Here is a 23,247-nt window from a genome sequence, read left to right on the forward strand (position 1 = left end):
CTGGAGTTTTGATCTGTTCTTTCATTTGGGCCGTGTTTCTTTGTCTCCTTATTTTAGAAGCTGCCCTGTGCTTGTTTCTATGTGTTAGATAGAGCTGCTTTGACTCTGTATCTTGGCAGTGTGGCCTAATGTAGTACGTGTCCTGTAGGGTCCAGTGACACAAGTTGCGTACTTGAAGTTGGGTACTTCATGCAGGCTGAGTACACCCGCCTCTTGTAGTTGAGCCTTTATTGCTGTTGGGAGGCCAATGGGAGGTGTTTTCCCAGATCAGTCAGCAGCAAGGACTGGCTGGGACCAATGACCACCAACCTCTGTCCTCCACGGAGGATCAGCTGTGCAGGGACAGGGTGGTGGTGCTCTGACATGGCCTGCAGCTGTCCACTGGGTGCGCAGGCTCTGGCATTTCCTGGGTGGTACAGGCCCAGGTCATCCCCAGCCTGTGTTCTGCCTGGGGCCCTTCTGCATGAACTGTAAAGCAATCTGAGATAGCTGCCACTTGTGCTGGGGTTGGAGATTCCCAGGCAAACCATGCTGTGGATATATGTTGATTGCTGCTGTTGCCGGGCTTGGCCCACTTAGCAAGAGGTCCAGGGGCTGGGGACTTATGGAGGCCAGCTGTTGCTTGTTTGATAGGATTTAGGAAGTTGTGAGACAGGAGCCAGGACCAGCCATTCATATGGATAAGTCATGGTTAACAGCTTGGGTGGGCCTGTAAGTTGGGTGGGACAGAGTCTCAGGGGATCTCCAGGGCAGGACAAACAGTGTTAGCCAGATTGATGGAGTCTCAGATATGGCCCCCTGCCTACTAGCTCTGTAGCTCTGTGGCTCTGTGGCTCTGTGGCAGGAGGGCTCAGAAAAGGGACAATGGCCTCTGCCTGCCTTTCCATCTAGGAGAAAGCTGTCCCCTAAATCCCACCTTGGTGCCTGACACTTCTGTTCCTCCCCATTTGCCACTAGTGCCTTTCAAGCTACTACCCCACTGCTGGAGCTCGGAAGGTGTGAGTCTGAGTAAGCCTGTGTGCGGGTTCTTTATGGGGAACTGCTTGGGACTCCAGAAGTTTCTTCTACCGACTCAATTAATCCCTGTTGGTTTTCTCAGCCAGAAGTTATAGGGACTTACTTCCTGGCACTGGAACCCTGGGTTGGGGGACCTGGTATGACGCTGGGACTTCTCACTTCCAAAATATCCCTCCAGAATTTTTATCCACCACAGATGGATGTGAGACCAGCCTGCTCCATGTTTCCGCCCCTTCTACTAGTCTGGGTGGATGTGGTTTCTTTAATTCCAAAGTTGTCAGACTTCTATTCAGTTTGGCTTCTGACAGTTCTGAGTGATGGATACTCTATATTTTAGTTGTAATTTTGATGTGGTTGTGCAAGGAAATGAGCCATTTTTACCTATACTGCCATCTTGACTGGAAAGTGTCTCCAATTTCAATAATATTTTTCTAAAATGCACACTGATATGACAGCTGTCACAATATAATCTAGCAAAATTGTTTTGAATGAAGTTAAAGACAACTAAGTGCTACTAGAGCCATCTTATGGAAAACAACTAAATGAATTTTTTGGCCAACCCAGTAATAAGGGCTGAACAGTCTTCTTCTCTGGCCACTTTATTCTTCTTTTATGTCTGCCTTCTGAAAACTGAATCCGGCCATCCTGAACTACCTAGTTTCAGTCCCTTGAAATGTGATTCCCACTGCTGAGCTCTGGATCAACTGCTTTGGTACCCTACAAAACCCTGTCCCATGTCTGCTTCTAAAAGTTCATTCCAAAGGCTACTATTCATAACCAGCCACTCTGGCTCGGCAAATGCAAGGACAATACTGTGGTTTCTATAGGCACTATTTCTGATTCATTTGATCTACTTTATATCATGGCATGAAAAGTTCCTTGAGTATAGTCCAGATTTAACTCATATTTGTACCACTGGATGAACTTAGAATGATACTTCTCCCACCTCAATGGCTTGCTTTCTGTGACAGTATTAATTCTGGGAAGAAGGGAGGAGAAGGCCACTGGAGAAGGATACAAGCACTGCCCCAGGCATGACAGAGCAGTGAACCACACAGCAAGATCCCTGAACTCAGGGTGCAGTGGAGATAGGATATTTAAAACACACACACACACACACACACACACACCCTTAAACACACAAAATCTATGATAAAACTGGAGGCTGGATATATATGTTTATTTTAATATTTTCCATATTTTTCTATGAGTAAAATATTTTCATAATAAAATGAGAATAAACAAATGTAAAGCCTCTACTCTCTGGCTAAAGAATTCACTAGTCAAACTGATTCATTTGCAAAGGTTCTAGAAAGAGAAAATCTTTTGTTAATCTATTATGTTTTTAACATCATGCTCTACAGCTAGCTGAAAAAGCAATCAGGAGGAAAGTTGGAAAGGCACTAATTTAGACAATGTAAGTTTAAGTAAACAATAAAATGAGGTACTTGGTCACCCTAGACTTTCCTCATCTACCTCTCATCTCCGTATCTTCTGTAGTGGCAAACAGTAAAAAGAAAACAACGGAAAAATATGACCACTTTCTATTACAGTTCAGCCTTAGGAAAGGGAGCCCTAGTAATGACCACGACCGTCTCCTCTCTACTTACAGTGTGCTGGGGATTTATAGGTGTGATCCCATAACAAATCTGTAAGATGAGCACTATTATCCCCATTTTAAAAATAGGGAAATTAATATTCAAACAACTCAAGTAATTTGATAAACATCTCATTCCAAATGATTGGCAGAGCAGGGCACCCACACCCAACTCTGCCAAGAGTCAAAAACCCTGTTTGTATTTTCATTACAACATGATGTATGCCTCCCAATATCTGATATTCCTTCTCTCATTCTTTATAAACTTCTGGGCTCCACAAATGAGTGAATCTGATAAATACTAGCAGACAGTTCAATAAATTTTTTTTAAAGAAAAGAAAAACAAGAAATCACAGTCTTGAGATACACAGTATCAGAAACAGTACCTCCAAATGTTAACTCAAGGCAATAAAGAAAATTGAGTGGTAAAGAAAACTGAACTGTACAATCCTCTACAGTCATAAAAGAAATACTGCACAACTATTTTAAACTGAACAGACATAACATTTGAAAGGACCTCAAAGATGCAATTGGCAACAAACCTGTGAAGAAATGAATCCTTAAAATCAGTTTCTAATACTACTTATCTTAAACATTTGTTACTATAAGGAGCCCACAAAATTCGCCTTCTACATGCAGATTCAGGAATGGGAAAACGAAGAGCGTATGTGAGCAGGTTGAGATTTTATTACTTACTGAATTTTCAAAAATTAAGAAAAGCCTAACACTTGAAATAAATGCCATTGTTTATTCTAATAGGAGTCATATTAACTATTCTGGAAGGGAAGTACCGATGAGAAAACGAGAAAGGTCAGATTTAATCTATACATCAATATTTCTGACCCCTAGAGTTTATTCCTAAAACACAGACCTCTGTGCACTGAAGGCTCTTGCACTTTCTCCATCACTTCCCCTCACAGTCTATGTTTAAGGGGCCAAGACTGCTCTGACCACACCTCCCAGATTTGTAGGCAAAACCAAACGATATAATCACAGCACTCTACAAGCTGGACCCGCACCCCCCTTCACCCCACCTCAAAGAAAGGGGACTGCTCCCCCTGCCTGTCCCTGCACATGCCCGGATGCACATGCCCAGCCAAGGGCTCAGCCTCATACATTTACATGTAAGAATCAGGCGGAAGTGCCAGGGAAGGAGTCAAAGGAGAAACCACTGGAGAGGTGAAAGGACCAGAAGTGTGGAGAGCCTCAAAGACTCAAAGAAGGAAAAGGAAATGAAAGAGGGGTGTTCCAGGAGAGTCAAGGAGAAGGTGGAAGAGGAAAGAGCATTCAATGCCATAGGGTCAGAAGTAATGCCATATTAGCAATCCGGTGGAGTGGTCAGGGAAGACTCAGATTAAAAGGGGCTCAGTAGGAGATAGAAGATACAGGCACTGTGAGTAAAAATAGTCTGGAGACATTTGCTTGTGTTCATCTTTTAATGAAAACCTCCTCAAGAGAGGGGCCTACATTTCCCTAACACACGCAGCAGCAGCGAAAACACAGAGCACTGGGTATCACTGGCCCATCAGTGGGCACACAGGCAGGACCCTGCTTCTCTGCCAGGCTCTCACCATCACCTCCTACAACCCAAGCTAAACCAGGGGGCCACAACGCAACAGACTCTGCGCCTTCGAAATCACACTTCCAGTCAACCACCAAATGCATAGCTTAAAACAGACTTCAGCTGTCGACCTGAAGTTGTTTGCCCAGAAAGCTGATGCAGTGCCAGATTAGTGAGCTACACTCAGAATTTTAATGGTACAAAAGTATCCCAATTATCTTCTTTTCCAGAGATGTGTCTCTGATTATATCTTGCATGTTAAACCAAAAAATTTATTCAGGCAGTATTACAATTATTCTTTGAAGTGAAATATTTGACTGATTGCCAAAGCGTTATGAATTAAATATATAAATTATATGACTAAGTATCAAACATGTATGTTATTTTGTTCTAGAGGCCACCTATTTAAATCAGAACTCTACAAATATACACACAGGCACGCACACACACCTAACAGCAAAAAGACGAAGACAAATGCCAAATGAGGATTAAACAAAAAAGATCATACAGCAAGAAAACAGACTTTTAATATAAAAATGAAATTCACAATTCTGTCAGTAAACTCACCGAGGGGCCTCACTCCTCAGATACGCTATGTGCTTTTAGAAAATGTGGGCGCTATAAACAGACCTGACAGGCATTGCTTAACCCATGGTTAATCATATGTGATTTTTATCCAGGCTATAAAAATACAAAATATTTCACTTCTCTTACCACAAGACAGGAGGCTAACTTCAATTTCCCACATCTCTGCAAAAACTACCTAAATCATGTCACTGCAGGTGACTGTGCACCAAACCAGTAGACCACCACAAGGAATCTGTGGAGAATGTGTGGCTCTATGTTCTCCATCAGGCCTCTTTGACCATAGAGATTTGAAAATATACACGTTTAAATCAAGAGTGCTTGAGGCATGCACACAGCTTGCAGCCCAGAACCCCAGCTCCCCTTCCAAACAGAAATTTCTTAGCGGCCTCAGTGAGACAAGGTCAATCATATCTGCATGTCGAGAAAGAATTCTGATGAGAATTTTACCAGCTAAGACTGACACTATTGCCAAATTTTCCCTCTTGAGGTACTGCCAGGCAAGAGATAGTAGAGCAAAAGATATGAAAACACCAGGCTGTTTTCCAAGAACCCTGACAGGCTTCACTCAAGGTTGCTGCCAAGTTCACTGGGGACACTGCCCTGAAGTACTGGGAAGCTGCTTTCTTGACCTCAGGCAAGTACAAATGCTCTCAGCTGAATGCTGTTGGAAAGGCTTGGATGTGTTCATGTCAGTGAAGAAGGCATTTCCTTGACCAAATTTGGATGTGACAGTCCTCTGATAAAACCGATGACAAGAAGACATATTTTTTTATTATTTAAAAAGCCTATTTAAAGATGCCTGACTTGAACAGACTTATAGCAACATTACTCACAATAGCCAAAAGTTAAAAGCAACCCAAGCGTCCACTAATGAATGAATGAATAAAATGTGGTATACACATGCAATAGAATATCATTAATCCTTAAAAAAGAAAGGCTATATGCTACAAGATGGATGAACCTTGAAAACAATATGCTAAATGAAATAAGCCAGACACAAAAGGACAAATACTCCATGATTCCACTTACATAAGGCCGAGAATTGTCAAATTCATAGACAAAGAAAGTAGAATGGTTGGTTGCCGGGACTGGGGGCTGGGGAATGAAAAGTTATTAAATGGGTACAAAGTTTCAGCTTGAGTTGATGAAAAATTCTGAAGATGGACGCCAGCCATGGTTGCCCAACAATGTGAATGTACTCAATGCCACTGAATTGTACTCTTAAAATTGATTAAAATAGTAAATTTTATGTTATGTATATTTTACTAATTAAAATAAATTTAAAATGCTTGTACTTCTTAAAAGCAGATTAGGTTCATGACAGTCTCAGTAATATCTTAGAAATATTATATCTTAAATCAATATAAATAAAATATACATTTCTATGTATATTTGAGGATCCACCAATGCTGTCTTCAGTTTCTAAAACTGACCAAAATATGATCACTGTTTTCAACCTGAAAGGCCGAAGAACAAAATGCTTTCTTGAAATGTCATGTCTGGCATCCTCGAATTGCTGCAGGATCAATGACTGCACCGCATCTGCACGGCCATCCATGTCAGCAATATGAACAAGGGCACATCGTTCAAATATTGACAAGTAATAGCTGCAGATTCATTTCCAAAAACTGGTGAGCATTCCAGATGGATCGTTGAATAAAAATCTTCTCCCCCACAAAGACTCCCAAGGGTGGCACCCCTATGTGATACCTAAGGGATTTTGTCATGTACCTAATATGAGATGTTCAAAGACAGGATGGGGTGACTAGTTATTACATATTTGAAAAGGCAACGTCAATCAAAGAAAATTCTAACACTGTACTTTGCAGATAATAGCATGACATAGCATGCTTACTAACAATATCAAAGAGCATGCTAACAACCAATGGTTACTTGGGGAAAGTAATTGATTATTAGAAACTGAAGTGCTTTCTGAGCAGACATTTCTCACATATCACATCTCTAAAGTTTCTTCTGTCATCCTTCTCCAGGGTGTATGCTGAAATTGATGAGCAGGCACTGAAAGCCGAGATGCGGATGGAGATTTGGAAAACAGCTTTGTTATCTGGAAAGCCAATTATGCTGCTCCACTGCCACACTTCAGAGCCCAGGCTTAAGGATTCGTTTTTCTCTCAACTGACTGTGTGAAGTGGCAATCACACACAAAAATATCAGGAAAAATGTGTATGCAGGCAACAACCTCTCTTTCTAAGGTTATTCGGGTATATCCCCATTCAAGCACTGCGCAAAGCTGGGGTGAAGCGTAACGTGAATGAAACTGCATCATCGCCACCAAGGGAATCTTTAGTTGCAGGAGTTAAAGAGAAAAGCAGCCAGTAACTATTTGATGAAAGTTTAATAAGCTGGAGATAAACCACCACTTACAGTGCTCATATTGATAGCTAGCCAAAATAATATAATTCAAAAACCAAAATAAATAAATAAATAAATAAATACGAGCCTTGCTCCTCCTTCCTCCACCTCAGCTGAAAAATAGTATCTACCCAGCATCACAAATGTTTACTGCACTGATCATCTATACTAAGAAATTAAATTCCTGTCCTACAATGCCAAACACTAGACTATTAATGATGTTAATAATAACATTGTAGTAAGTTCTGTAAGATTTCAGATTCATACTTGTATCCCAGAAATCAATTCTAGAACAGTGAGATTTAGCTTTGGCAACACTATTCCTTTTAACATTCCATCTTTCAGCATTTGGCCACAATGTTTCTTCAGTACACATCCAATATTTATAGAAAAAAGACTGGTGGGATATATACCAAAATAATTGCGGTTATCTATGGATGATAAGACTATGAATGGTATTCTTCTTGCTTGTATATTGTCTAAGCAGAGGAAGAGGAGTAGGAGAGAAAGGGAGGGGAAAGGGTAAGACAGGACGGGGGTAAAAGGTTTTCTAAAAGAAAAACCAAACTTAGGTTAAAAGGCAGCCACAGAGCAGCCTTGAGCAGTCAGCACAGGCTGTAAGCGGCCAGACTCTGAGGATCGCCACTCACAGACGCTGATGTCAGCGGTGCCCCAGGCCATCCTATCCCTCATCAATGTCCAGTGCAAACCTGCTCTCCCCAGCAAGTGCCTCCACGAACATTTCAGCCAAAATTCCCTGCGTCCCAGTCACTAGTACAGAAGCATTCGAACACACTGTATTGTCACTAGGTCCATCCCTCAGCTGGCCTCTCGGGAGTGGAGCCCTTGAGAGGAGAGCCCCACGACACCTTCCTCTTTGGACCCTGAGAGCCTGGCACAGCCTGGCACACAGCGGAAGCTCACCATCAATAGCAGAGAACGTAACACTCTCCCCAGCTTGTCTAAGGGTGCCAACGGCATTTCTCCTTACCTCAATACTATGACAAGTGGCCGCACCACCTAAGATAGCCGTTAATTTCTTCTTCCTCAAGAAACCTGCTTTGCCTTTAAAGGAATTAACCTTTATTGCAACTTTGTAAGGTCACTGATTTGAAATGCCTACTAGTTTTTAAGACATATCTGCCTGGAAGAGCCATGCCTATAGTGACTGGGAGAGGCCCCAGCTGTCGCCTAGTGGAAAAGATGCCCGTAGAAAATCAGGACACCCAGATTCCGATGCAGGCCTCGCTAGGCTCCAAGAAGGGATTTAAACCAGCTGATTTCTAAGAATAAGCACTATCCCTCCTGGCTGCAAACACCACAGACAAAGGGAGTCAGAGGCCCAAGACTCAGAACAACATAAGGCCCAAGAGAGATGCCAGTGAACAACAAGAGGCAATGCCGGGAGAGCAGGTGATAAGGCCCGTGACAACTACAGCGCAAAGACCAGAAACCAGAAAGCAGGCAGGAACATCCCTACTCCTAAAACGACTGCGTCCCCACCACCGCCCCTTTCCACCCACGGGGCCCTGCCCTGTGCAGGGAGGAAGGAGACTGCAGGGAGACAGTCCAACAACAGGGCCTTCTCGGTAAGGCCCCTTAATGACTGACTTCGGGCTTTCTCCAGAAATTACCGAAACACTAGTAATTTCATGTCAGAGATGCAGCTTAACACCAGGCGTACGAAGAAACCTGACCAGACTTCACAGAAGGTTGAACTACTACTAAGCAGTCCTTCTTTTGGTAGTCCTCCTATGGCTACTTGTAAAACTTTTTATGAGAAAGTCAGTATGGCTTGACTCTCTCCCTTGTAGACGGTAAGCTTGCGGAGAGCAGGAACCATACCTGCCTAGTTCATCGCTTGTCATCAGACCCCAGCAGGGTGCCTGGCTCAGAGTAGGCATCCAAACAGTATGTCCTGAACAGTTTCATTCTATAACAAAAGCAATACGTATCTTTTTGCACAGAATGTCTTTAGAAGAATTTTCTATATGAGTGTTCTTCCAGATATTATTTTTAAGTGTTGCCTTGTGTCCATTGTGCATGTATACATAATTTAATTAATCCCCTATTGCTGCATTTACATTTCCAACTTTTCACTACGATAAACAGCTCTGGGATAGATAATGGTCTTAATTATTTCTTAAAATAAACTCCGAGCAGTAGAATTGCTGGATCGAATAGTCTGTAACCATCTACGCCACCCCTCTTAAAAGCTACGCTCCATACGCTTATCATGAAGGACGACTGACATTAATTTTATTATTAACATAAACTACTGTGGACTTCTCAAGTAGAAGAATCACCTAAAACAGGTGACTTTGACATCAACAACCAAAGTTCTAAACTGTCCTCCCCAGACCTATTTTTGGTGCCCATCAGACCCAGAAATCTGAGAAGCAGCATCTGCTCAAGTGGTCTTCTGCTCTCCTCCCAAAGCTCGACGTCCTTTTCCTGCTTAATAAAGAATAAAACCACATGGTAGCATCACAACCACCTCTCCCCTCCTTTCTCCTACTAAGTTAGCTGGTCTTCCATGATGCCAACTATATCATTTGGCTTCTCTAATTTCCTCAGAGGAATAGCTGAACCTGCCCCGCCCATAAGTCACAGAAACGTCAAGTCCCCTACAACTGCAATGAGGCTCTCTGTGTGTCTGCCTCCTGCCTTTAGGCAGTCACTTCTCATTAATCACTCTAAAAAAGGGGAAAGACACCAATAAAGACCCTCAATGGCACAATTTTAACTTTTTATCCACTTTCGGAGATCTTCCAAGTGAGTGTACTGAATGTTTTAAACACTCTCTCCCCCTAAAATGCACATACCTATCCTGACAAGTTTGTTTTCAGTACCTTTGTGAAATCCATCCAATAAGAACCCCTAGGGTGCTGATAATACCTTCAGACAAATGGCCACAGGGAAGCTTGAGAAATTCCTAAGCATTCTCACCACCCTGTCTCTGCCTCTAAGCTCAGAGAAGGGGGAAGCCGGCCATGCTCAGGGCCCCATGGGAACTTGGAATGCTGCCCAGCAAACTGCCGGTAGCTTTGTAGAACATTTCTAAGTAACTCAGGTGTCACTACTCTAACAGCAGCAGTAAGGCAAATGTCAAATTACTGACCTTCTGAATGGGTGGCAGAGCCCTTAGGAAGCACAGGTAAAGGCTCTGCCTCCTGACCCCCTGGCATGCTACATTCCCATTGACTTGGTTATTGTGTCTGCCCCATTACCACGAATACTCCATGCAGGTGAAGCCATTGCTTGGTTCACACCTATACTGTATTCTTAGTTTCGTCCAAGCCAAAGCTGCTGGTCCCAAATGTTTGGAAGGTTTAGGCAAGAGACTGAGGCCATTGCAAAGAGACTTCCGCAAGAGCCATGGCATACATGAGACATTCCACGCATCTGGGATCTGATGGCGCGGAGAGTGAAGTAACAGCTGGGGGAAACAGGGACAAGCTCTGGGTTCAGGTAGAGACACAAGAGAAAGAAGTACAGTCCACATGGTAAAAATCTCAATACGTGGCCATAAAGCTGGATCAGATGAACAGTCCCAGTGTACTACTCCAAGTCTCACTTAGGAGTGCATCTAATCAAGTGACTAGTCAACGCATCCAGAAAGGAAAACCAGCACTCCCGCCCCCTCAGACAGTGACACTCTGGGTCACCTTCTGCTGCCACTTCCCAAGGTCACCTCAACAACTGTGGAATGCTGCCCTGCACTACCACAGGCACATGCCAAGGGCTTTCACTTAACAGCACTTGATAGAGTATTTATTATTTCCTTTTCACATGAAAAAAAACAAAAACAAAACAAAAAAAAACCCAGCACCCCAAAGACACAGTCACACCTGTCCTCACTTTCTCCCTCTCCATCTCAGGCTACCAGGCCAGCCTGGCTTGGGCTGAAGGCTATGGATTCTCCCGTGCAGGGTGTTTCTTTTCCGAGACCCTTTCGGTCCCATGGCTGGTCCTCCAGATGCAGACATGGCAGCTCTCCTCTCCTCTCCACCTGTCTGAGCACCTTCACCAGCCATCAGCCTGCCTGTCCCTCCTGACTTCCTGTTTGCGCCTCAGGAATATTTGCACCCCCATCCCTTTTTCAGACACCTGCCCAAACCATCATCCTGTGCTTCTCAGGAGGGTAAAGCATTCCCAGCACCCCATCAGCTGCTATTTCTCTCCCCTCCCTGTTTTTCCAGGTCTCTGCTACCACTGGGAGGGGGCATCCCCTCCAGCCGTCCCCACCTCCTTAGGGGATAATGTTTTGGGTTTTTTTTAATTTTCACTACCAGACATGCTTTCTGATCCTCGATGGAGGGCGGGAGGGAGGAGGAGAGAAACATCAATGTGAGAGAGAAACTTTGATCGGTTGCCTCTCCTCCAAGCAACAGGGACCCTCAACCTGGACACATGGGAATTGAACCCACGACCTTTCAGTTTACAGACAGTGCTCCAACCAAGTGAGCCACACTGGCCAGGGTAGGGATAGTGTTCTTGAGGTCCATTTTCTACCATCCTGCTCCCAGGACCTTTTCCTTCTCTCCTCAACTTTCACTAAATCTGTGACTCTTGGAAGCTCCATTCCTAACTTGAGCATCATCCACCCACGTGGCTTAGCTACAGAGCCTCCATGCCACCCCAGGACCTGCGATTAATCATCACATCTCTGTAATTTGCCCTTATATAATGTCAGTTATAACATCCTGTGTGAATTCACATAGTATGCCTGAATGAAGCTTTTAAAGACTGAATATCCCACTTTTTGCAACATTAACAAAGCTTGCCTGCCAGAAGGAGCATCAATCACCATGTCAAAAACACGAAGAATCAAACACTCATTGCTATTGCTATAAAGTGGTTTGGACCCGCAACTAAATAGGACTGGGGAAGGAAGCTCTGAAATAAGATACGTTTTTTAAAAAGTTTATTTATTTATTTTTAGAGCAAGGGGGAAAGAAAGAGAAAGAGGGAGACAAACATCAATGTACAAAAGAAACACTGACCTGTTGCCTCTCCCGTGCCCCCAGCCAGGGTCCTGGCCTGCCTCTCAGGCATGTGTCCTGACTGGGAATCAAAAGCAACCTTCCAATTTGCGGACAATGCCCAACCCACTGAGCTGCACCTGCCAGAGCAGAAACATGGATCAGTTGCCTCTCGCACATGCCCCAACCAGGGATCAGCCCACAACCCAGGCGTGTGTCCTGACCAGGAGTCAAACCAGTGACCTTTCATTTCGCAGAATGATACTCAAACAATTGAGCCACACTGGTCAGAGTGATACTTTTTTACTAACAGGATAATAAGTGACTGATGATGTGGAGTTCATGAAACACTCTCGTCAGGTGTCCCGCAATCACAGGACTCATTGAGTCTGGGACCTAGACAGCTAGGGGTCAGCTAGTCCAAACTCTCCATTTACAGATAAGGAAACAGAGCCTCTAGTTTGCAAAGGTCATAGCTTGGCACGTATGCCTTAGCTTGCATATTGTTTGTAAGGAAGGGTATTAAGGAAGGAAAGGGAGAAGGGGGAATAAAAGGAGGAAAGGGGAAAGGAGAAAAAGAGAGAGCAAAGTAAATGAGAAAAGCAAACCACTGAAAACAAAACTGAAAGTGGAATTTAACACTTTACCAGAAATTGAGGGGTAATTAAATAAAACCTTGTTTTTAATAAAATCTTTCTTCAAAAAAAACTGATTTACCTTAAAGGTACAAGTTATTAATCTCCAGGATTTACATTCCTAGGGGGTAGCTAATATTTAGTCACATTTCTTTTTTTTTTCTTTATTTTTTAGAGAGAGGGAAACAGAAGGAGAGAGGGAGAGAAACATCGATGTCTGCAAGAGATACATCGATCAGTTGCCTCTCCCACACCCCAAACTGGGGACCTGGCCCAGAACCCAGGCATGTGCCCTGCCTGGGAATTGCAATAGTGACCCTTCAGTTTGCAGGCCAGCACTCAATCCACTGAGCCACAGCAGGCAGGGCAAATTTAGCCACATTTCTTAAAGACAAAGAAAGTAAGCTGTCAAGCGCTCCCTACGACTTCCTAAGTGGTTTTGAAATGCAGTTCCAGTTCCCAATTCCCCTTTGATGGCTAACCACTTATGGCACACATCTTCCTAGATTCCTTTCTGTTGTGGGGCGTTATCTCACTAAAAATGGAAACCTCATGCCCTGACCAGTGTGGCTCAGTTGGTTGGGCATCGCGCCGCAAAGCGAAAGGTCGCTGTTTCAATTCCTCGTGAGGGCACAACCCTGGGCTGTGGGCTCGGTCTCTAGTCGGGGAGTGCATGAGAAACAACCGATCGATGTTTCTCTCTCACATGGATGTTTCTCTCCCTCTTCCTCCCTCCCTTCCCCTCTCTCTAAAAATAAATAAATAAAATCTTTTTTAAAAATGGAAACACCAAAAACAAAAGAAAAAAATAAAAACAAAGCAATACCACTTCCAGTTCCAGCTATACTAACCTGTGGTATCATTTACCTCTCACGTGTACTGTCACATAGGGAACCTGGAGCAGGTCATCTCCTCCTCCTCCGACCAGCACGCCTCTGCCCCCAGGAGCCTTGGGGTACAGCTGCCATACTGCACTCACTCCATGGTGATGGCATTTATCTGTGGACATGTCTGTCTCCCCCACTAAGCCCTCAAGGACCCAGAGGTCCCCATCTTACCCATTTCTATATATCAAGGCTTAACAGGGGGTCTAGCCAGGCCATAGCAGACCCTTAGCACATGTTTCTGCCATTATAAACCCCAGGCTATAAAAAGACCAGACTTGAGAACATCTGGCAAATGTGAACATGCCTCTCTGGCCTCCCCAGTCTTTCCTTAACAACTCGCACCCCCTTTGCCCCGCCACATCCCCCCACCAAGCAGATGAGCTCTCCCTGGCTGCCAGGGTCACAGGAGACACCAACGTTTCTTCCCAAATATAATTTACTTGTATGTTCTCCTCGGAGTGGATTCTAAGTCCCAATTTCATACAAATATTTCAATTCTAACATTTTCTTATTTGACAGTTTTATGTGTAACATTGTTTTCAGAAGGTGGAAATGCAGCCTCAACTGCAAAACAGAAAACTTGTGGTATAATAACAGCAATTCACATTTCTTGAGGGCTTCCTGTGTGTAGACGCTGTACTAAGCTTGAGCGTACAGGGAGCCAGTTTACCGCGCAACAGCTGGAGATGGGTGCTTAGCCCTTCTTTTCTTTTCTCTCTCTTTTTCTTTTTTTTTTGAAGTGTCTGCTTATACACAATTTTCTACAACAGTTAATCCAGTCAAATGAGATTATCGTCTGCCTGTCCGCAGTCAGGCTATGTATATTTATACACTTTTAATTTCTCTATGCCTCAATTTTCCCAAAGGCATAACTGGTGGACACAAAGCTTTTTGTGCCTATGGCAGGAGTGGGAAGGGTAAAAAAATAATAATAATCTGGGCATCTTCCTAAAACAAAATGCATTAGACGGCACTTCATGCTTCTAAGTTGTTTCACCTTGCATTTCCAAATTTTCTCTCCACCCTGGATTCTTATCCATCTTAGCCACGTCAGAAACACTGCTAGGGATGCAAATTTTTACTCTGCATCAGGTCAGCTGTTCCTCTGCTGGCCTAGATAAATAGGACCATGTGAGTTTAGTTTTTATTTCAGGAGGAGGAAAGTATTTTAAATTTCTGAACCTGAAATCATCTCACCTGACCGAAACCAGAAGTAGGAGCAGCTGGCTCCTCACTCATATGAGTACTTCTTAAGGCCGTGGTTCCCCAAGAGTGGTCTCCGGACCAGCGGCATCAGCAGCATCTGGGAACCTGTTAGAGGAGTCAACTACCAGGCCCTGCCCCAAGCTACTGGACTCAGAAACTCTGGTGAGGGTGGGCCGAGCACAAGGTGTTTTTACCAAGCCTCTAGGTGATTGTGATACGTGAAATTTGAGAACCATTAGCTTAGGCTGATAAGCCTCCAAGGTCATGGGAATGCCCTGCTGGGCTATCCAGTGTTTCACAACTCTTGACGTAAATGCTGTCTCTCCACCAGCAGCACCTACTCTGGTCATTTTTGCCAACTGGCAAAGGCCCCAAACACTAAATTCTGTCAAGGCACTCCTGCTTTGTTGGGCAAATTACTTGGGCCCCACTCTTCTCAGCTCTAAAAAGGGGTAATCTTAATATCCATCTAATAGGGTTGTCACAAGGGTTAAGGGCTTAGTGCCTGGCATTGGTTAGCCCCCAACAAATGTGAATCCCTATGATTACGCCTTTGGCTACTCAAAAGTAGGAATACAGCAAAATAAAACTTGCTTCCTACATGCTGACCACCTGACCTCTTCTGCCCCGTCCTTCCAGAGCCCTGCTCAGCAGCCTCCTAGGCGAGGCTGTTGGGATTGAGTTTGAGTGAGGAAGGATCTGGGGCCACGAAAGGTGAGTCACTTACCCAATGTCACTCAAGGCTGGTGAGTGGGAAACTCTATATTTAATAGATTTTAATGCTAAACTCTATTAAAAACTCATTTTTTTTATTTATTGATTTTAGAGAGAGGGAGAGAGAAAGAGAGAAACATTGATTTGTTTTTCCTCTTACTCCTGCATTCACTGGTTGATTCTTGTAATGTGCCCTTACCTGGGACGAACCCACAACCTTGGCATACCAGGATAATGCTCCAACCAACTGAGTTAACCGTCTAGGTCTAAAACGTCATTTTTAAAAGATTGGATGATAACCATGTTCATGGGAAGAATTCCAATATTAGCACAGAAAAGGTGTCAATTCTCCCCATAGTGGATTATACATTCAATACAATGCCAATCACACTTCCAAGACTTTGCTGAGAAATTGACAAGCATTACAACATGCATACGGACGAACAAATGTCCACAAATAACCAAGTTCTGAAAAAGAAGAGCAAATAAGGAGTTCACCCTGCCATATAAGACACACTGAAAAACTATAATAATAAAAAATAGTTTGGCATATAAACAGATACGACCGGAACAGAAGAGAGAACTCAAAAACAGATCCCCCATGAAGAATCTCAAAATCGTATGCTGAGTTTAATGTAAACGGAGTTTCATTTTGGGGTGAGGGGAAAGTTCTGGAGGCTGACACTGGTGATGGCTGCACAACAATGTGAATGTACTTAATGCCGCTGAATTATATACATTTTTAAAAACGTGACTGTTCTGCCACAATGAAAAAAATTTTTAATCTGTATGTTGAATGAATGAAAGAAATCAGACATAAAAAACGTACCATACTGGATGGTTCCATTTATATAAAATTCTGGAAAATGCAAACAAATCTATAGTAGCAGAAAGCAAACCAGTGGTTACCTGGGAAGAATGGAAGGCAAAAAGACCCACGAGAAATTTGGAAGTAATGAGAATGCTCTGTATTTGGTTATGGTGGTTTCATAGGTACGTTACATCTGTCAAAATTCATCAAATTGTACACTTCAAATGGATGTAGTTTACTATGCATAAAGTCAAAAAATACTTATTGTGTGCATGTGGGAACCTGATGTATGATAAAGGATGCTCCACAAAAATAAAAAATTAGGAAAACAATACACTGTTTAAAAAATATGGGGAAAACTGGCTCACAAAATGGGAAGGAAAAAAATAAAGCTGGATTCCTCCTTTATGCCATAGATGAAGATAAACCTCAAAGAGATGAGAGCTCCCATTGTGAAAGATAACGAGGAAGCTGACAGAATAAAATATAGATTATCTTTGTAACCTTGGAGTAAGAACATCTTAAGACTCCTAAAGTGCAATATAACATGAAAATGAATGGATTTGGGCTGTATCAAAACTAAAAATGTGACAGTTAACCACTGACAAGGTTAACAGACAGGTGGCAGAATGGGATTTGTATCTAGAATATGCAGGAAACATCTACAAGTCAATACATTAGAAAAACAGACTGAAGTTGATCAAAGACACTGTAATAACTAAAAAATATATTAAAAAGATGTTCAAATTCATTAATAAACTCACATTAAAATGAGATACCACTTTACAGCCATCAAATATTGGTAAAATTGGAAAGACGGTTAATATCAATCAAGAGCAAGGATGTGGGGAATCAGAAACCCACATGCACTGATGTGGGAGTATCAACCAAATCAGGAACACGGGAGGATAACCTGGTAGTGTTTACTAAAGCTTGCTCTCTTTCACTTAGCCATCCCACTCCGGGGTACGTACCCTTAGAGGTTCTCGAACTTTCCCATGCATCAGAATCTCTAGGCTGGACATGTTAAAATACAAATTGAGGTGGTCTGCCCCCAGCGTTTCTGATTTAGGTCTAGGCTGGGGCCTGAGAATCTGCATTTCTAACAGTCCCCCCTGATGCTGATGCTGCTGGGTGTGGACCACTTTGAGAACCACTATCTTAGGCATATTTTCATAAGCATCATTAAGAGACTGCTACAGGATGTTCATCACAGCCTTGCTCCCAGAAGCAGGAGTGGAGGCGAGCTAAGTTTCCATCACTAGAGGAATGAGTAAGTAAAACTAGTGGGTGCACAGCAGGCCAACCATACAAAGCAGCAGTCACAGCAACGCACTAGTCAGGGGTGTCCAACCTGCGGCCCACAGGCCACGTTCAGCCCAGGGTGGCTTGAATACAGCCCAACACAAAATCATAAATTTACATAAAACATTATGAATTTTTTTTGTGATTATGTGTTGCAATGTATTTAATGTGTGGCCCCAGATAACTCATCTTCTTCCAGTGTGGCCCAGAGACGCCAAAAGGTTGGACACCCTTATAAACCTACACTAACATAGATCTTACAAATAAAACGTTGAATAAAACTTTTTGGACTTTCATTAATGCCTGAAAATTTCCATAATAAAATGTTTTAATGTTAAATGAAAAAGAAATCAAAAGAAATCTATAGTATGGTACCATTTATATATATTGAAAACACCCACAAAATAACATGACCTATTTAACAAAGATACGGACATACCAAGAACACATCCAGCACAGGAGAGCAGGCTCCTCTGGCGGAGAGGAGAATGGGAGTGGGGAAAAAGGAGAAAAAAATAAAACAAGCAAGGGGCATTGCACAAGGAGAGAATCTTACACCAAATATGGAAGGATGTTAACCAACCCTCATCACCAAAGGTAAAAGTTAAAAACCACAGAAGCCAGCTAGCACAGAGGAAAGGCCTTTTGAGGACGCAGAAAGAAGATGGCCATTTGCAAGCCAGTGAGAGAGGTATCAGGAGAAACCAACTCTACTGGCACCTTGATCTTAGGGTTCCAGCCTCTATAATTGTAAGAAAATTCATTTCTATTGTTTAAGGAAAACAAAAACAAAAACACCACATGAGAGTGGAAAGGGAGATCTTTCTGAAACACAAGCTTGAGATGATTTCAGGCCCCCAGAATCCAACTGCTACTGAGCCCTGGATTTTCCCTCTTTGACATACTAGTATTTATAAAGAAGCTGGGGGTTCTTCGCTTTTCGCAAAAGGGATGTGTGTCTAACTCTTTGTCTGTTTCTCTTTTCGGTGTGTGCCTGTAGGTCTGTGTGTGGTGTGTTTATTTGTGGAGATAAAAAAGGACTTGGGAGGAGAGCAGGGCACCCCAGTGGAGGATGAGGCACACTTCATAAGCCATTCAGTTCCGCTGCGCTGAAACCAAGTCACAAAACCAAGCCATCTTCCTGTTCCCACTAGCCCTTCTCCTTGCTTCACTGTCCCCGCACCTACATCCAACACTGCTCCCCAACACCCACATCCACATGGGCTCAGAAGAGGCTGCTATAACTATAGTTACTATCCAAAAAAAAGGCAAAGAAAAAGCCATGTTTACTCTGTCATGTCCCCACAAGGGCACACTGGCCATAGCTTTTTTCAAGGGCCATCAAACAGTGTACCATTTAAAGTGGTGAGGAGGTACATGGGACACTCAGAAAAGAAAAGTCCCCACTGATTGAAATTATGTGAGAAAATGCAACAGATGCTAGCAGCAGCCTTAAATAAGCAAGCCCATGCCAGGAAAGTATTAATATGTCTTTAGGGGAAGAAGAAATAGCAAAGCAACTGGAGGAAGGAGCAACAGATCTACAATGAAATAAGGAAGAATGAGCAGGCCACCTCCCCAAAGACTGGGGCGACTACCCGCTGCACAAACAACCCTGAATTTTTATTCCCAAACACTGTTTTGTCTTTTCTACAGCAGCACTTTCCGCTGGATGATAAATGTTCAGGAATTCTAGGGTTTTCCCAAAATGCTCTGTATAAAATAAAATTTTGTTAATAGAGTATATTTGATAGGCATCAGGTACACGTTTTAGTTTTTAAAAATGTATGACACCTATACGTAAGATCCTTCAGATTTTCGTGAGGTGTGTTATTAAAGCATGCCTCTGCTTTTCCAGCTGAGGGGCAGGGTCTGCCACAATTTGAAAATTGGGGGGTGGGGCTGGGGGGGTTAAAAGCATTGAGTTTTTGAGCTAAAATTGAATGTTATGGTCAACACAGGCAATTCTGACTTAAGAAAACACACAAGGTTATTTAAGCATCAAAACTGACAAGCTTCTCTTATGAAAACATTTTTAAATTACAGCTTGATAAGCATTTATTGAGCACCTTCAAGCTAGGCACTGCAGAAGATGCTACAGATCCTCCAATCAAGAAGACTCTTACAGTAACTATGTTCCTTTAATGTCAGTTTAATACATCCCTTGGATTTTTTAAAAATGCTTTCTGATATTTGAAATAGCTGACTACCAGCATTGAAGAGTTGCAGAAATACATCTTACTATTTTACTAAAAATGTACATTTCTATCTCTGAAGCATAAAAAGAAGAAAAAGGCAATTTCTCTGCTTTACATATTGTTATCATTTTCTGCAGAAAAACTAATTACTTAAGCCGTGAGTGGTGGCAGCTGCCACCTCCTGCTATCCAGCAGGTCACAGAACTGGAGAGCCTCAAAAACATGCTATTTGGTTGGCCAAAAGTCCTTTTAGTTTTTTCCATAAAAGACACATTTTTCATTTTCACCCATGATTATTGATTTGGATATTTTGAGCATGTTGACTATCTCCTGCTATTGGCTGCTAGTGGTTAGAGGCTAAGGGTGCTGCTAAACATCTTCCAATGCATAAGACAGCCCCACAGCAAAGAAGTATTTGGCCAAAATGTCAATACTATCAAGAAGCTTCACAAACCATATTTGACACATCCAATCGGTCACAGCACCTTCTCCACACACTGCACAAGTCTTTTTTTGCATTTCAGCTAGGTTTTTACCTTTTTTGAAATAATAAAGCAAAACATGCCAAAAATGTTGTGTCTTTTCTTCCATATTTAATATTAAAATGGCTACACAAAAATTCACCAATTTTGATACTTTTTTTTAAATGCACACTGATAGGACAGCTGCCACAATACAATCTAACAAAATTGTTTTGAATGAAGTTAAAGACAACTTAGGGCTACCCAAGCCTTCTTAAGGGAAAAAAAAAAAAAAAACCAAAAGAACTTTTTGTCCAACCCAATACATAGTTTAAAAGAAGCCGTAAAGAAACCCAAAAGACCAGGACCTCCAAACCTAAACGGAAAGCAAGATAAAGAAAGTGAGCTGCGATAGGCAGAAGGCAGCTAGCTCCTGAGGTTCCCCAAAGCTGGTGCCTCCAACAGCAGGCACAAGCTGCTGCCACTGGCTTGATAGCTTGCTTGGACAAGGCATGGCTTCAGAGCTGGAAGGCTGCCACCTGCTGAATCACCAAACATTCCCGGGTTTCCCTTGGAGCACTGACCAGGCAGGGACCCATCCCCCTCCTGTGAACACCTTACACACGGACCGAAGAAACACCCTCTACACAGGCCAAAACAGCTTCCAACCCCCTCAAGTCTGGGCCGCTCTAGGCAACTCCCATCTCATTGCTACATCACCAGCCCACTCCTCTCTTTCTGCCCACTCAGTCCCCCCAGAATGTTCAAGCCCCAGAGCCAGGAAGCGTGGGGAGTTCACAGCACACCATGACAGGCACTTAGCACTTCCATATTCAGGCAGCCAACCAGAAACACCCCCAAATCTGAACGCAAAATAACCTGAAGGAACAGCTTTAAAGGTCCAGAAAGGTAAATGTCAAGAGAGCTAAAATAGTAGGCAGGCCCCAATAACAGAAAATAAACTTCCCTTTCAAAGCGCAGCCTTCACTCTTGGTTTCATAAGCGTGTACAGCGTAAGTGTGTACTGCCTGAAGGTTAAATGAAACATTTGAGAAGCACCTGCATGGATGCTCTTCACTCCCTCCAGCACGTCAACCCTTGTCCCGATTTTCACTCGCGACTCCCAAGAGGGAAACAAGCGTTAACCAGAACGCGCCAGGCTGAATCCGTTAGCTGGACCAGGACACCTTGTCGGCCCCCCAGAAGAAGCTGCAAACCCGAACCTGGGTTAAGACGGTGGGCGACACAGCCGCTGCTGTCGCTGCGCTGCCCTTGACAAGCGCCCCGGAATCGCGGACACCCCTCACTCAAGGGGAGAGCCACGTCCCGGAGAAACTGTCAAGTTTCAGGGTGGGCCCATGCTCCCCCAGGCCTTACCCCTAAACCCCCTCATCCAGCAGGGGCAACCCAGCGGGATCTTAGAACCTCCTCCTACCTAGAGGCTGTTTTCCGTCCTGTCGAGGGGAGCCTGCTCCTGAGCGAATGAGGTCCCAGCTGCTAGGTCGTACGGGCTATGGAGGGGCCACGGAGGCGGGGGTAATTGGAAGGATCCCGAAACCCTGGGCGCCTGGCTGGCTGCGATCTGGCCCAAAGGTACCAACTGTCACGCCGCCGCCCGGGGGTGGGGGTGGGGCCGTGATTTCAGGCCGGTTCCTGTGGGTACAGGACCCCGGCCCGGCCACTGCTCAAAGGAGACTCGTCTCCCGTTTCTTTGGCTCTGCCACAGTCCGCTCGCCACAATCGGACATTAGGCAGTCTTCCTGTCCCCACGCATCACCTCCGAAGAGGTGCCCAGTGACGCCCCCGCCTTCCTCTCCACCCCAACTTGGTGCTGGAGTCCCTCAGGCAGGCCGCCCCCTCCCAATCCCTGAGCTCGGCGGACCGACCTCCCCCTGCGCCTGCTTCCTGCGCCTACCCCCAGGAGCGGCGGCGCGGGGGGAGCGCCCGCCAGGTACGCGCGCGGCGCAGCGCGGGTTGTGCTCACGCCCCCTCGCCCCCCTCGCACTCCGCTCCTGGGAGTCAGGCCAGGCCCATGAGGCGGGTGTCCGATCGGCCCCCCGAGATCGGCTTTCTCCCCACGCCCCAAGACTCACTAGCACCGGAGTCGCGGCAGCCGCCGGAATTCCGCTCGCCAAGCCCCGCGCCGCGGGATGAAATCCGGGGCAGGGCAGTGTCGGGGCTCTGCAGCCTGATCGCGCTCCCTGGCCGGCTCGCCGGGCGCGAGGGGAAAGCAGCCTTCCCTGGCCCTTCCCGCTCCTGTCCGTACCCACTGCCGCCGCCGCCGCCGCCGCCGCTGCCCCTGCCGCTACCTCACAGAAGCTAAGGCTTCCGATTTGGCCAACTCTCGCCTCCTGGGCTGCGGAGCATGCCCAGTCCGAGCCTGCCTGGGTTCCCGCGCGACACAAATCCGCTCTTCCGGGTGTTCTCTGCGGCCGGGAGGGCGGGGCGAGTGGGCGGTGTCCGCAGGGGGCTCTTCTCGTGACTTAGGGGGATCCGGGCCGGACTGCGCACCGAGGGGCAACTGAGGTTTGGCCCCTTTTTTTTACTTTTAAGTCATTAGAAGCTCTGGAAGCGAATGTTTTTCCCAACGACGAGAAAGGAACTGCTTACACAATTTTGGGGGACCGTTTATTGAGGCCAGACGGGAGCCCATTTTTACGGTCAGAGGCGGTTTACCACTTGGGGCAGAGCCAGAGAGATTAAGAACTAGAATTGTTCAGAACCGCCTACTCGACCTTCTGGAGTCCAGACTCTGGGGCAGAAGTTTGCGAGCTATTCGAGGATTCTCTTCCCCACCCAGCCAAAGAGCTGCGACACTTATGATTAACTCCTGATTGAACGTTTATTTAAAAGGGGCGGGCCTACGGCGCAACAGACCGTTTTCAAGTCTCTATCCACAGACGCGCCTC

General features: G+C 44.6%; 1 protein-coding gene across 5 annotated transcripts in view; it reads right to left on the reverse strand.

Moving 5' to 3' along the window:
- SGMS1 (sphingomyelin synthase 1) overlaps window positions 1-22,674 on the reverse strand; it is a 283,425-nt gene extending 260,751 nt beyond the window's left edge. For all 5 annotated transcript variants that reach the window (XM_054572796.1, XM_054572795.1, XM_054572794.1 and 2 more), the window contains exon 1: window positions 22,432-22,674. The gene's annotated coding sequence lies outside the window, so the exon portion shown is untranslated. The remainder of the gene's footprint in view (window positions 1-22,431) is intronic.
- Window positions 22,675-23,247: the final 573 nt, after the last annotated feature.

The sequence above is a fragment of the Pteronotus mesoamericanus genome, unplaced genomic scaffold (genome assembly GCF_021234165.1).
Source record: "Pteronotus mesoamericanus isolate MK-2021 breed Mesoamerican mustached bat unplaced genomic scaffold, CSHL_Meso_final contig_24, whole genome shotgun sequence".
Classification (NCBI taxonomy): Eukaryota; Metazoa; Chordata; class Mammalia; order Chiroptera; family Mormoopidae; genus Pteronotus; species Pteronotus mesoamericanus.